At 49.8% G+C, this 14155-nt stretch overlaps 1 protein-coding gene across 1 annotated transcript in view; it reads left to right on the top strand.

The window, feature by feature from the left end:
- Positions 1–5655: 5655 nt before the first annotated feature.
- LOC140901673 (uncharacterized) overlaps positions 5656–14155 on the top strand; it is a 36284-nt gene continuing 27784 nt past the window's right edge. Inside the window, exons 1-2 of the mRNA XM_073320917.2 lie at positions 5656–5825; positions 12824–12941. The gene's annotated coding sequence lies outside the window, so the exon portion shown is untranslated. The remainder of the gene's footprint in view (positions 5826–12823; positions 12942–14155) is intronic.

The following is a 14155-nucleotide window of genomic DNA, read 5'->3' as shown; positions in this document are numbered from 1 at the left end:
GAGAAAGTTTTTTTCAAAAGCCAAACCATCCCCACACCATCCTCAGTCAGCCAATGAACTAAGGAAAAGGTTACAGACAACAGAGACCTTAGAAACGGTTAAGTAACAACAAGCCCACCAGACAAAGTGGCCAAGTAGTTAAAACAATAGCCTGCTAATCTTTTCTCATCCTTGTGGGCAGGAGCGATGGAAGCCCCCTAAAAGGTTGTGGGCCACAGGCACCCAAACTATGGCCCCTCCCCTCATGCTGCCCCCTGAGGCTCTGCCCCACCACACCACCCTGAGCTTCCACCCTTCCCCCAAGATCCCAACCCTGCACTGCCCCATCTCCTCAAGAACCTGCCCCCTGCTTGCTCCTCTCCCACAATCCCTTGCCCTTAGGGCCGGTAGAGAGTTGGAGGGCATAGTCCCCCCATCTTTAAAAGTTGGGGGCCAGGCCTCTCTGCCTCCCTGATTCTGGGACTATTTTATTCTTCCCCCATCTCTCTCAACAAACCATTTCACTCCTTCAGCTCAGGACAGCCCTTTCCTTTCTACATGTAACCCTTCTGCCAGGCCAAGTTGATAACAGCAAGGGCTGGGTTCAGTACACAGGGGTTCCCTCTCCTCAAAGCAAATGCAAAACTGGCTCGAGCCCCTACACAGTGACCTGGGAAAATCTTACACACCTCCTGGGCGCCTCAAAGAGGCAATACTTCCCCTCTCGCAAGCACAGAGTCTCGGTGTAGCAGAGAATCTTTAATAACATGAGGTAAACGACATCAGCATTAAATTGGGGAAACACCACAACTAGTGTTCATTAACCAAACCATGAGCAAAGACCCACTCCAGCATAGTGGGTCACATCCTTTCCCTCGGGTTCTTGAGTCCCAGAATCCAAACGTCTCTTGAGTCCAGCAATCCACAAATCACGCAAAGTCCAAAAAGTCCAGCCCCAGAGTTCAAAAGTTCATCTGCATAGTGTTACTCCCCAGTCTGGCTAAAACGTGCCTGTGTGTGGGGAAAGAGGTAAGGGGCACCTTACGTGTCCTGAAGCTGACTGCCCCACAGGGCTCCGCTCTGCACAGCTCACCATCTCACAAATGCTCCACTCCACCATCTCACGAACAGCTCCGCTCTGCTCTGCACAGCTCGCCTTGCCATCTTACGAATGCTCTGCTGTCTCACAAATGGCACCGCTCTGCACAGCTCACCTCGCCATCTCACGAACGCTCCGCCAGCCTATCCACAAACAGCACCACTGCACATTAGATCTTCCAGCTCCCCACTACTTGACACAGTGCTCAGTGATTTCAGCTCATAGTAGTGGGAGCCTTAGGGCTGGTGCACCATAAGGCCAAAGCGAATTCAGCACAGTACCTGTAGCAAGACTCTTAATAGACCCAAAATTAGCTCTGACGTTCCACAGTGGAGACAGACAGAGGTGCAATTGGTGTTTCGGACCCACACCACCAGGTACTAATACCTGTCTCAAGCCTCTCTCAATTCACAGAGTTTTGGAACCCATGTCCCTTGCCTATCGAGTGCTACTAAGTTGATGGTGAGTCCCTCCATCATAATAAGTACAGTTCCAAGCACAGTTCCCATAATCAGGGTAATAACAATTTATTCTTCCCGCTCCAATAACAGAGACACTGGGGATCCCACAACAGCCAAAGTGACCATTTGTGCAGTTATGGCCTCATTCTAGGCGGGGTGGGTGTGCCTATGCAAATGAGATCAGCCCCTGAAGTTCTTTTCCACAACTTGCCACACCTCACCACCGGATGTCAGGGTGGAGCTCATCCTGACTCTGCTTACATCCACACAAAGATTCACACACAGACCTTGCAAGGAAAACCTCCTCAAGGAGTCAGAAGCACTTGAAGCAATGGAAAACAGAGGAGAACTGACAATGTGACCCAGAGAGGTTCCCAAGCAGATTAAGGAGATCCCCTACTGCCCATTTTCACCAATTTTAGGGAAGAAGCATTGCTTTTGGGAAACTGCCTTGCAGGGCTGTCCTTACCCATACGCAAAGTACGCAGCTGCGTAGGGCACCAGGAAATTGGCACCAAATTTCCTGGTGCCCTGCACAGCTGTGTGCTGCTCCAGCCCCTGCTCTTCCCCAGGGCCTCAACCCCTGCTCTGCCCCAGCCCTGCCCCCACTCCCCTGAGGACTCCAGAAGCGGTCGGGCCTGCACTCACCGGTAAGTAGAGCGACTTGGACCCAGCCTGCTCTGCTCCCCTTGCTCCCAGCCGCGCTGCCAGTGAGTGCTGGGGAGTGGTTCCCCCCTCCCCCAAGCCTGGGAACCAGGGGAGCAGAGCAGGCTGGGGCTGGGTCATTCCACTTTCTGCAGGAAGTGGGCAGCCCCCCCATCCCCCACAGAGGTCTGGGGCCAACCCCCACTCCTGTGGAGGTCTGAGGTGGGGCTCCACACAGCTCCCCCACGGGGGGGGGGGGCTGCAGAGGACACCAAAATAGCTAGGGACAGCCCTCCTGCCTTGAATCAGATATAAAATCATTATTCAATCTGAAATATGGTTACAGCATCCACAACCCCAGTGTCACAACTACTGAAATCACTTGGTCCTTATAGTTTACCAGCCACAGAAATAAATGGATTTGAAATAAATCCCTTTTCAGAGTCAATGAGGACTGAGGTATCATGGAGCTTTTCATGTCTAGACTCTGGCACAATTGTGTGGCCATTTAATTTTACTCCTTACAACAGTGGTCACCAACTTGTCGATTGCGATCACTGGTCTATCCTGGAGCCTTGGCCAGTTGATCATGATCTTTGGGCTGCTAAAAGTCCAGTGGCATAGTGGGGCTCAGAGGTTGTCTGCCTCACATGGCCCCATGCCACTTGAGAAGCGGCTGGCTGCTGGCACATCTCTGTGGCCCCTGGGGGAAGGGATGGGGCATGAGGCAGCTCCATGTATTTCCCCCACCCACAGAACTGTCCCCACTGCCCCTCTGCCTCCCAGGGGCTGCATGCACAGATGTGCCAACAGCCAGCCATTGACTGGGAGCTGCCTGTAGTAAACACCTCCCAGCCAGAGCCTATAGAATCATAGAACATCAGGGTTGGAAGGGACCTCAGGAGGTCATCTAGTCCAACCCCCTGCTCAAAGCAGGACCAACCCCAATTTTTGCCCCTGATCCCTAAATGGCCCCTTCAAGGATTGAACTCACAACCCTGGGTTTAACAGGCCAATGCTCAAACCACTGAGCTATTCCAACCCCCAGCCTGGAGCTCCCTCCCAGACCCTGCATCCCCTCCCACACCCCAACACTCTGCCCCAGCTTGGATCCCCTTCTTGCATCCAAATTCCCCCTCAGAGCCTGCACCCCTAATCCCCTCCTGCACCCCAATCCCCTGCAGCAGCCCAGAGCCCCCTCCTGCACCAAACGCCTTCCCAGAACTTGCACCCCTCACTCCTGCACCCCAACCCCCTGTTCCAGGCTCAGCCAATACACACCCACAGCTGAGAATGTTACACTGATTTGTGACAATCCCTGAAGGATTTTGTATCTATAAATCACAGATGACACTAATAAAAAGTAAAACTCATTAAATGTCCAGTGGATGCTGTGAGATTAGGTGTAGTGTGACCATATGATGCCTGCACCCAAACTCCCTCCCAGAGCCTGTGTCACAACCCCAGGAATTCCCCTGGGAAAGGCAGATCAGCACTGCATGTTGCTAACACTGTTGTAAGCATTGCAAAGCATTTTGAGGAGGGTCAAAGGTGTGAGTGGGGAGTGGAAAATTCTTTTGCAGGCTGCAAGAGGCCAAAGGGGGAAGGAGAAAGAGAGCAGAGAACAGGTTAACGCAACACTGCAGTTAGCAAGCTCAGTCCAATGATAAGATGCTGGCCCCAGTCCAAGGTCACAGCGCTAGACAAGAAGTTTCTCTCTCACCTAGCCACAGCCAGGGTAGAGAAAACCAGGGCTGCAGAGATGGAAAACACAGGCAAAATGACAAGGGGGGAACAGAGTTTCGTGTCCCTGTAGCTGTTGTGCTTTGGGAAATTGAAGAAGACCACAGAAAGCCGGTTTGGACTGGCACAAAGAGCACCAGAAACAGAGGTCATGGCATGGAACACCCCCAAAGGACCCCAGGACTTAAAACCCTCCTGAGAGCTGGAATAATTCAGAGATCACAATGAACCCTGGATGACTTGTGCACACAGGACAGAACTCCCATCCACCCTTCCCCCTCTTCTTCTTACGTTACACCCAGGCCTGGCCAGCTTTGGGGAGTGCGTGTGTGAGTATGAAAGTGGGTTAGGGTTTGGGGCTTTTTTCCTTCCTCTGAGTGATGTGGGGAACACCCCCCCCCAGCACTCTCTGCTGTTATTTTATTATTTGATCAATAAAGCTTTAAAACTCAGTTGCTTGATGTGCTCCGTCATCTTCTCCCCACCCCCAATGATCCTGTGGCCTCAGCCTGATCACCTGATACCTCAGGCAGATTGGTAACAAAAATCTGTCACACCTGCACCCCCTCACTCCAGCACCCCAAACCTCTGCCCCAGCCTGGTGAAAGAGAGTGAGGGTGCGGGAGAGCAAGTGACAGAGGGAGACGGGAATGGAGTGAGCAGGGCGGGGCCTTGGGGAAGAGGCTAGGTAGATCCTGGGTTGATCTTAAGTTCAAAAAGTGGCCTTTTGAATAAAAAGGTTGGAGACCACTGCCTTACAACTAAAAGATTTAGTTTTCAAATAAATATTCTGTCCCTGGGGAAGACCCAGGAATGGAGGCTGCATTCACTGTATCTACAAAAGAGGGGTTGAGATATTCCCCAGGCCCCTTGGTAACAGCCTGCCTTTTGTGGTGCCCATGCAGCTCAGTCCCAGACCCCACTTGCTGCTGATGCCCCCGAGGCCGAGCTGGGTGGTGCGTGAAGCCCTTTCACTCCGCATTGCCTAGTTTCCAAAACTGGGAGGGACTTCAGCTGCCTCGGCCTTGTGGGACCCGCCACCCCATGCCCAACTTGGCTCCTGTGTGCCCAGGGGGTCTGATCCCAGGAGAGGGACATTGCAGGGGGCTGGGTCCTTGTTTGCCTTTTGTCTCTAACATGCTCCAGGGTGCCTAGAACTGGGTGCCTGAACACCCCGGCCCTGTGCGGGGCTGCCCCTCACCGCCCACTGACCGCAGCATTTCCACTGGCCAGCACCAGCATCCCAAACGCACCGCCCCCGCCGCCTGCTGCACCGAGACCCGGCCCTGCCGCGGCCCTGCGAGCTCGGCGCTGGCTGCCCCGCTGTCCGTGCAGCTGGGACCCGCCCTTCGCCGTCGGCCGCCACCCGCAGCAGCGCCGGGGCGCGAGTCCCCGCCCCCCGGGGCCCGCGGGGCGGGGGCGGGGCGCGGGCGGGGGCCAGGCGCGGGGCGGGGGCCAGCAGGGTTCCAAGCTGCGCCGCGGAGCCCAACGGCTCCAGCCCAACGGCCGCAGCGCGCGCCGCGACAGGACCCGCAGACCGCCCCGCCCCGCAGCGGATCCCAAGGGCGGCGAGGCCCGCAGCCCCCGAGTCCGGGCGGCACCTCTGACCTGCCCGCCCGGCGCTGCCCCGCCGTCTCTCCGCCAATCAGGAAGCGGGGAGGGGGCAGCGAATTGACGCGTTTACGGTCCTTCCTCCAATAGAAGGCCGAGCTCGAGAGAGAGACTGCGCTTCCCGGTGTGGATAGGCAGGGGGCGCGTGGGCAGATGGCCCACTTCCGCTTCCCGCGCTATGGGCGCGCGCCGTGCCTGAGGAACCGGCTCCTTCCTTCCGCTCCGAGAAGAGTCAGGAACTACAAGTCCCAGCCTGCCCCGGGGCGCTTCCGTCGTCTCCAGCTCAGGTAAGGGGTCAGCCTGACACCCCCTCCCACACACGCAACTTCTCGTCCCCTCTCCCCTGCCACCCAGAGACCCCCCCAGGCCCTGCGCCCCGCCCCGGCCGGCGCCGGCCTCCAGGGCTCCGAACGCGAACTCTCGTGTCCCGGAGCCGCGGCTTGGTCCGTGGGGGCCCCGCCTCTCGGCCGGGCCGCTGCGCTGCGGGGCAGCCTCGGCCCGGCCCTGCTGCTCCCCGTGGTCCGGGCAGCGTCCCTGGGAACTGCCCCCCGGCTCCGACTGCCCCCCTCCCCGTAACCAGGGAGACCCAGACCAGCCCCCTCCTTCTCGCCTCGGGCAATCGGAGGGAGGGGTCGGGGGGGGGGGTTCTCGTGCCCAAGGGCGACTTCAGGGGCTGGTGTCGGGCAGCGGACCACTGGCGGGTCCGACCCAGAAACAGCCGCGTGTCCCTGCGCCCTGGGACTGCGCCTGGCTGGGGCCTGTCTCCTTATACCCGAGAACTAGCAAATACATCAACGGGGAATGAACCCCCCCGAGTCCCTGTCAGGGCCCGCAGCATGGAGCCGTGCGCCCAAGTCGCTGTCTGTGTGGGCATGTAGTTTGTACTGACTTCACGGGTGCTTTTTCTGGAGCCTGTGGTAAAATTAGGCATTTATCTAGATGAGTTAAAGGACCCCCGGGAAGACCTCTGTGTACCCCCAGGTGTACGTGTACCCCAGGTTGAGAACCACTCATGTAGGGGAACCCAGCCCCCCCACCCCTCGGCTTCCAACCCAATACCCTGGGAGGCTGGTTCGGTTTTGCTTACCTTGCATCAGCCCCCAGTCAGCTTCTCTGGGTCACCACGTCCGACCGTGGCCCCATGGGCAGGAGTCAGAGAAAGGAAGTCTTCTTTCAGGTGTAAAAGCAGCAATGGCTCCATGAAGGGTCAGTGCTGATGGAGCAATTATCGACACTTTCTCTGTTCTCCTTTTCAGAGTTTGCCCCATTTTCTCTTTAATTCTCCAATGTTAATTTAACAATCTCAGATTTGGGATATTTTCCCACCCGTATGACCTGCAGCAATTTTTCTTTCTTTCTTTGGGAAATTGTCCTGAATCATTCCCCAAACGAGAAGGGGCTTAATGGGTGCAGCTTGCAGAGCCCTGAGACACAGCTGCCTCTGGGGTGGGATGGGGTGGCCATTCTCTGCCAGCAACAAGGTAAGGAAGGGGATGGGAGGAAAAAGTCCCCAGTGGAGACTGTCCAGCCCAAGGTTACACAGTTCTGGCTACTGCTACCCCCAACTGCCCAACACAGCTCCCCCCAGGAGCCAGTCACCTGCCTGCCCCTGCTGCTGCCTCCTCCCTACTGCCAGGGAGTTTTCCTGCTCCATATTACCCTCACATACTCTCTTAAAGCACCTCCCCAAGGGGCTCCCTGCTGCCATGTGAATGGTGTGGGTGTGTGGGGGAAATTATTACTCTCTGTTTATTGAGCTTCCATATACAATCCAGTCAAACTGTCCAACTACTCTCACTCACTTACTATAAACTCTTCAGATCCAGGTGTTTTTCTCTCATTATCAAATATTTCTTTTCAGACCTATTTCTTCCCCAGTTCTCAAAGATAGATATAAAATATTCTGTGTGCAGTGCTGTAGTAGCCATGGTGGTCCCAGGATATTAGAGGCTGTCCCCTTTGAATCATAGAATCATAGACTTTAAGGTCAGAAAGGACCATTATGATCATCTAGTCTGACCTCCTGCACAATGCAGGCCACAGAATCTCACCCACCCACTCCTGTAACAAACCTCTAATCTATGTCTGAGCTATGGAAGTCCTCAAATTGTGGTTTAAAGACTTTGAGGTGCAGAGAATCCTCCAGCAAGTGACCCGTGCCCCACGCTGTGGAGGAAGGCGAAAAACCACCAGGGCCTCTGCCAATTTGCCCTGGAGGAAAATTCCTTCCTGATCCCAAATATGGCGATCGGCTAAACCCTGAACATGTGGGCAAGACTCACCAGCCAGACACCCAGGAAAGAAGTCTCTGTAGTAACTCAGATCCCACCCCATCTAACATCCCATCACAGGCTATTGGTCATATCTACCGCTAATAGTTGAAGATCAATTAATTGCCACAATTAGGCTATCCCATCATATCATCCCTTCCATAAACTTATCAAGCTTAGTCTTGAAGCCAGATGGGTCTTTTGCCCACATTGCTTCCCTTGGAAGGCTGTTCCAGAACTTTGCTCCTCTGATGGTTAGAAACCTTTGTCTAATTTCAAGTCGAAACTTCTTGATGGCCAGTTTATATCCATTTGATCTTGTGTCCACATTGGTACTGAGCTTAAATAATTCTTCTCCGTCCGTGGTATTTATCCCTCTGATATGTTTATAGGGAGCATCATATCTCCCCTCAGCCTTCTTTTGGTTAGGCTAAACAAGCCAAGCTTTTTGAGTCTCCTTTCATAAGACAGGTTTTCCATTCCTCGCATCATCTTAGTAGCCCTTCTCTGTACCTGTTTGAATTCATCCTTCTTAAACATGGGAGACCAGAACTGCACACAATATTCCAGATGAGGTCTCACCTGTGCCTTGTATAATGGTACTAATACCTCCTTATCTCTACTGGAAATACCTCACCTGATGCATCCCAAGACTGCATTCGCTTTTTTCACAGCCATTTCACATTGGCAGCTCATAGTCATCTCATGATCAACCAATACTCTGAGGTCCTTCTCCTCCTGTTACTTCCAAGTGATGTGTCCCCAGTTTATAACAAAACTTCTTGTTATTAATCCCTAAATGCATGACCTTGCACTTTTCACTATTAAATTTCATCCTGTTACTGTTACTATTATTCCAGTTTACAGGGTTATCCAGATCTTCCTGTATGATCATAGAATCATAGAATATCAGGGTTGGAAGGGACCTCAGGAGGTCATCTAGTCCAACCCCCTGCTCAAAGCAGGACCAACCCCAATTTTTGCCCCTGATCCCTAAATGGCCCCCTCAAGGATTGAACTCACAACCCTGGGTTTAGCAGGCCAAAGCTCAAACCACTGAGCTATCCCTCCCCCCCAAGTCCTTCACTGTATTGGCAATACCTCCCAGCTTTGTGTCATCCACAAACTTTATTAGCACATTCCCACTTTTTGTGCCAAGGTCAGTAATAAAAAGATCAAATAAGATTGGTCCCAAAACCGATCCCTGAGGAACTAGTAACCTCCTTTCAGTGTGACCTGTTGTAGTCTTCCCTTTAACCAGTTCCTTATCCACCTTTCAATTTTCATATTGATCCCCATCTTTTCCAGCTTAGCTAATAATTCCCCCCGAAAAGGAGGTAAATTAGGTCCATTGTGTTTCCTTTGTCTAAAAAATCTGTTACCTTCTCAAAGGAGGAGATTAGGTTGGTTTGGCATGATCTACCTTTTGTAAAACCATGTTGTATTTTTTCCCCCCCAATTACCATTGACCTCAGTGTCCTTAACTACTTTCTCCTTCAAAATTTTTTCCAAGACCTTGCATACTACAGACAGATACTACTTGTCAAACTAACAGACCTGTAGTTACCCTGATCACTTTTCCCCCCTTTTCTTAAAAATAGGAACTATGTTAGTAATTCTCCAGTCATACTGTACAACCCCCCAGTATACAGATTCATTAAAAATCTTTGCTAATGGGCTTGCAATTTCATGTGCTAGTTCCTTTAATCTTCTTGGATTAAGATTACTAAGCCCCCGGATTTGGTCCCTGTCAAGGTTCCTTCCCCACTCTGAACTCTAGGGTACAGATGTGGGGACCTGCATGAAAACCTCCTAAAAGCTTACTTTTACCAGCTTAGGTTAAAATTTCCCCAAGGTACAAACTATTTTACCCTTGGACTTCTGCTGCCACCACCAAACATTTGTCCGCGTTTATTTTATTAGGAAAGCATTGTTTGGAAACTTTTTTCCCCCCAAAATCCTCCCAACCCTTGTACCCCACTTCCTGGGGAAGGTTTGGTAAAAATCCTCACCAATTTGCATAGGTGACCACAGACTCAAACCCTTGGATCTTAAGAACCATGAAAAAAACATTCAGTTCTTGAAAGGAAGAATTTTAATAGAAGAAACAGTAAAAAGGAATCACCTCTGTAAAATCACGATGGTAAATACCTTACAGGGTAATTAGATTCAAAACATAGAGAATCCCTCGAGGCAAAACCTTAAGTTACAAAAAGACACACAGACAGGAATATCCATTCTATTCAGCACAGCTTATTTTCTCAGCCATTTAAAGAAATCATAATCTAACGCATACCTAGCTAGATTACTTACTAAATTCTAAGACTCCATTCCTGTTCTGTCCCCGGTAAAAAGCATCACCCAGACAGCCACAGACCCTTTGTTTTTCTTCCTCCTCCCAGCTTTTGAAAGTATCTTGTCTCCTCATTGGTCATTTTGGTCAGGTGCCAGCGAGGTTATCCTAGCTTCTTAACTCTTTACAGGTGAGAGGATTTTTCCTCTGGCCAGGAGGGATTTTAAAGGTGTTTACCCTTTCCTTTATATTTATGACAGTCCTATTAAGCTGTTCGAGTTTCGCTTCTCCTCGGATGTGGTAATATCTACCTCCATATCCTCCTTCCCAGTTGTCATCCTACAATTATCCCTAAGCTCCTCATTAGTCTCATTAAAGACTGAGGCAAAGTATTTGTTTAGATATTGGGCCATGCCTAGATTATCCTTAACCTGCACTCCATCCTCAGTGTTTAGCAGTCCCACTTCTTCTTTCTTTGTTTTCTTCTTATTCATATGGCTATAGAACCTTTTACTATTGGTTTTAATTCCCTTGATTTATATACAAATGTTTGGAGTTATTCTCCATCCAATTCCTTATGAATCCTAACATGTTGTTAGCTTTTTTGCTGGCAGCTGTGCATTGAATGGAGCTTTTAATTGACCTGTCTACAGCAACATGCAGATCCTTTTCTTGGGTTGTGTAGCCTATAATATGTTCTACTGATGTCGCTAGGTGTAATGCATGTTCAGTAGGGGTTTCTCCTCTCTTCCTCATTTGTATTTCCTCTCCCTACTAATGTTGGGGTGTGCTCCCGTAGGTTAGTGTATTAATGATCTTATCTTGGTGTCATTTGTGTCAGTATGTTGCCATGGCTCTCCTGTGGTCAGACATCTGTGGATGTTCTATCCTAAAGCTGGTGTTAGCTCATGTTTCTCTGGTCTGCTGGTGTCTTTACAGATGAAATTGCCCCTTAAACACTCTTATTTCCAGTTCCCCAAACATTAAGGCTGACCCTTAGGCCATTTATCTGTGCCAGAGTTCATAGACCTCAAGCCTTATGCTAACTGCTGATGCCAATGTTGTGCAGGAGACAGGTCTGTGGGTTCCTTGCATTACTGCTGCATAAAATAAATGCTAAAGCTAGCTATATGGGCTACATTTGATACTGTCAAGTTCATAAGTAGCTCTAGTTTCTCTCTCCAATGTGCATTGCTTTGCATTTAGAAAGAGAAGGTGAGTGAGGTAATATCTTTTATTGGGTCCACTTCAATTGGTGAGAGAGATACATTTCTGAGTTACACACAGATCTCTTCTTCCGGAGAATATCCTAAAATCTTGCCCTCCTTTCTCTCTAGTTATCTATTTCTAATTTAATATTCCCTGAGATTTTTTCCATGTCTCACTAATATTAAAATATTAACATAAAATATCCTCAGATTTTGACCTTTTCTCAAATATTTGAATCTATGTAGAAAAGTTTTGCAGATGTTTCCCATTTTCCTCTCAATTTGTCAAGTAACAATATGAAATTCACTCTCATTTTACCTCTTTACCTACTATTGACTATCGATATAAAATCTTCACATTTTTTTCCACTTTCTGCTCTACTTTGTGAAAATTGATCCAAAATTCCCCAGATTTCCACCCTTTTCTCTTTAATGACTTAACATAGACATCAGCTGTCAGATATTGTCATTTTCCATGTAATTATTAAATATCTGTTAAAAAGCATCTCGTGTTTGGAGACGTTCCCATGTTTAGTTGCATCAAGTCCTCATGTTTTGGAGGGAATTTGTTGCCTTAGTCATTCTCCATACTGGCAGTTGCGGGTAGTTAAATGGTCAACTTTCTCCTCTCATTTTAGACTCATTTCTTTTCCTCTTTATCTTCATTAAAGTGTTTGCTGATGAAAGTGACTCGCCCCATATTTAATATACACCAAAGCCAGAGATCTCCCCCTGTTTGGGGGAATGGTGTCTCCCAGCTGCTCACAGGACAGTTGGTTGGAACCTCTTCTTTTCCTCAGGGGGCACATGATGGGCACTCACTCTAGGACTGCCTCCTTGCTGCCCTGGCTGTACCCAGAGTGGCTGAAAATCTCCATGCTACTGTATTAGCCTCTCACTTTCCCCTTATCATGTTCACCAGCAGTATCCCAAACCCCCATGACAAATGGTCTCCATGACGGGTTGCTTCGCCCAGTGCTGAGATGTAGTTGTCTCTGGAGTGGGTTCCTATTGGCCATTTTCTGTCAATCACCGGGCATGGAAATTTCTTACAAAATCTGGCTCCTCCATGCCATCCATTCTCCTGTTAAAGAAGCCTCACTCAGGGCTCCCCCCCATGTGAATGGCTGGCAGGGGCTGCTGATAACTCCCTATCCATTTATCAATTACTGATATGAAATCAAGACAGACTTTGCTTCTCTCCCCATTTTCAAAACTGGAGGAACATCAGGTTTTGGAGGGAAAACTGTTGCTATGAATCCTTCTCAGAAGAAGGGGAAGGAATGAGGGAGCAGGAAAGGATTCTGGCTTCATCCCTCCTGAGCCATGTTTCTGATCTCACTGAGACTAGAGTTAATCAAGAGACACCTCAAGGAAGAACCTGGAGTGACTCCAGATTAACATGGGGGCAAATAAAATCAGGATATGTCCCTGTGGGGGTGGGGGTTCAATTGTTGCTAAAGGAGGGGGGGAGCCCTCAGGCCCTGTCTGACTGTGTGTCTCCCTCTTCTCAGGGTTGAGCTTCCTGGGTCAGACACACTGTGATCTGGGAGCCCAGACTGAGCAGCTGCTGTTCCCCTGATGGGGTCTGGGCTTGGGAATGACTTGGAGTGAAGCTTCCTCTGTGCCTAGGTAAGGTGAGGACTTTCTCCAGCTGTAATTAGCTCCATGGGCCAGCCCTAGGCTCTGCCCACACCAACATCTGAGTCGGAGACTCCAGGTGATTGATAGAGACCTCAGGGAATGTGCTGGGGATAGGCATGAAAGTGACTGTGCACAAACAGCCCCTCCTTACCCAACATCTCTCCTCCCCTTAGCAATTTCAGGAGCCGGTCAAGCCATAGGAGAGTGAACACCCAGGAATGGCTGTCTGTCTGCAAGAGGGGGAGAGACAGGAGATGTGAAACACAAAGAGAAAAAGGAGAGAGAGATTGATAGGGGCAGTGGGAGAAATAATTGGGGAGAGAGATTCCCAGATCTCTAAAGTGCCCACACAGACTTAGCACAGCATCCCTGGGAAAATTCACTTTCCAGTGAATAAGGTGAAGTGCAGGGAGAGGAAAAGCCAATTCCTGACTCTGCCTGTGCCCCCTGCTGTGGGAGTGTGCTGCCCTGGGGACAATGTCAGGAAATCCCCCAGTCACTCCTTTTGTTCTGCTCTTGTCTTGTATTTGGTTCCTAGACTTTGTTACTGGGAGGGTTTCAAAATGTCTTGGCTGTTTAGTACTAGTGGGGTGGGCCGGGTCAGTGGTGTAATAAAATGGCCAAACATTTCCTCGGAATAGAATCAGAGAACTGTAGGGCTGGAATGAACCATGAGAGATCATCCATTCTAGCCCCCAACACTGGGGTGTTTGATCAACCTGTCCTTAAAAACCTCCAATGATGGCAATTCCACAACCTTCCTCGGTAACCTATTCCAGTACTGAACTAGTCTTTGTCACAACTGAATCACATGGCTGGCTCAGATTCAATTTGTGATCCATTATAACCCCCAGATCCTTTTCAGTAGTATTGCCCCCTAGCCAGTTAGTCCCCAATTTGTAGTCATGCATTGGATTTTCCTTTCCTAAAATGTAGTACTTTGCAGTTGTCTTTATTAAATTTCATCTTCTTCATTCAGATCAATTCTCTAATTTATAAAGGTCATTTTTAATTCTAATCCTGTTCTCCAAAGTGTTTGCAACTCTTCCCAGCCTGGTGTCATCTGAAAATTTAATAAGTGCACTCTCCTCTCCATTATCCAAGTCATTAATGAAAATATTGAGTAGTACCAGATCGAGGATTGGCTCCTGTGGGACAGCATTAGGTACTTCCTCCCAGTTTGTCAGTGAGCCATTAGTAAT

Source organism: Lepidochelys kempii, chromosome 22, assembly GCF_965140285.1.
Source record: "Lepidochelys kempii isolate rLepKem1 chromosome 22, rLepKem1.hap1, whole genome shotgun sequence".
Classification (NCBI taxonomy): Eukaryota; Metazoa; Chordata; order Testudines; family Cheloniidae; genus Lepidochelys; species Lepidochelys kempii.
Note: the sequence above shows the minus strand (reverse complement) of the source record. Positions and strands in the feature narration are given on the sequence as shown.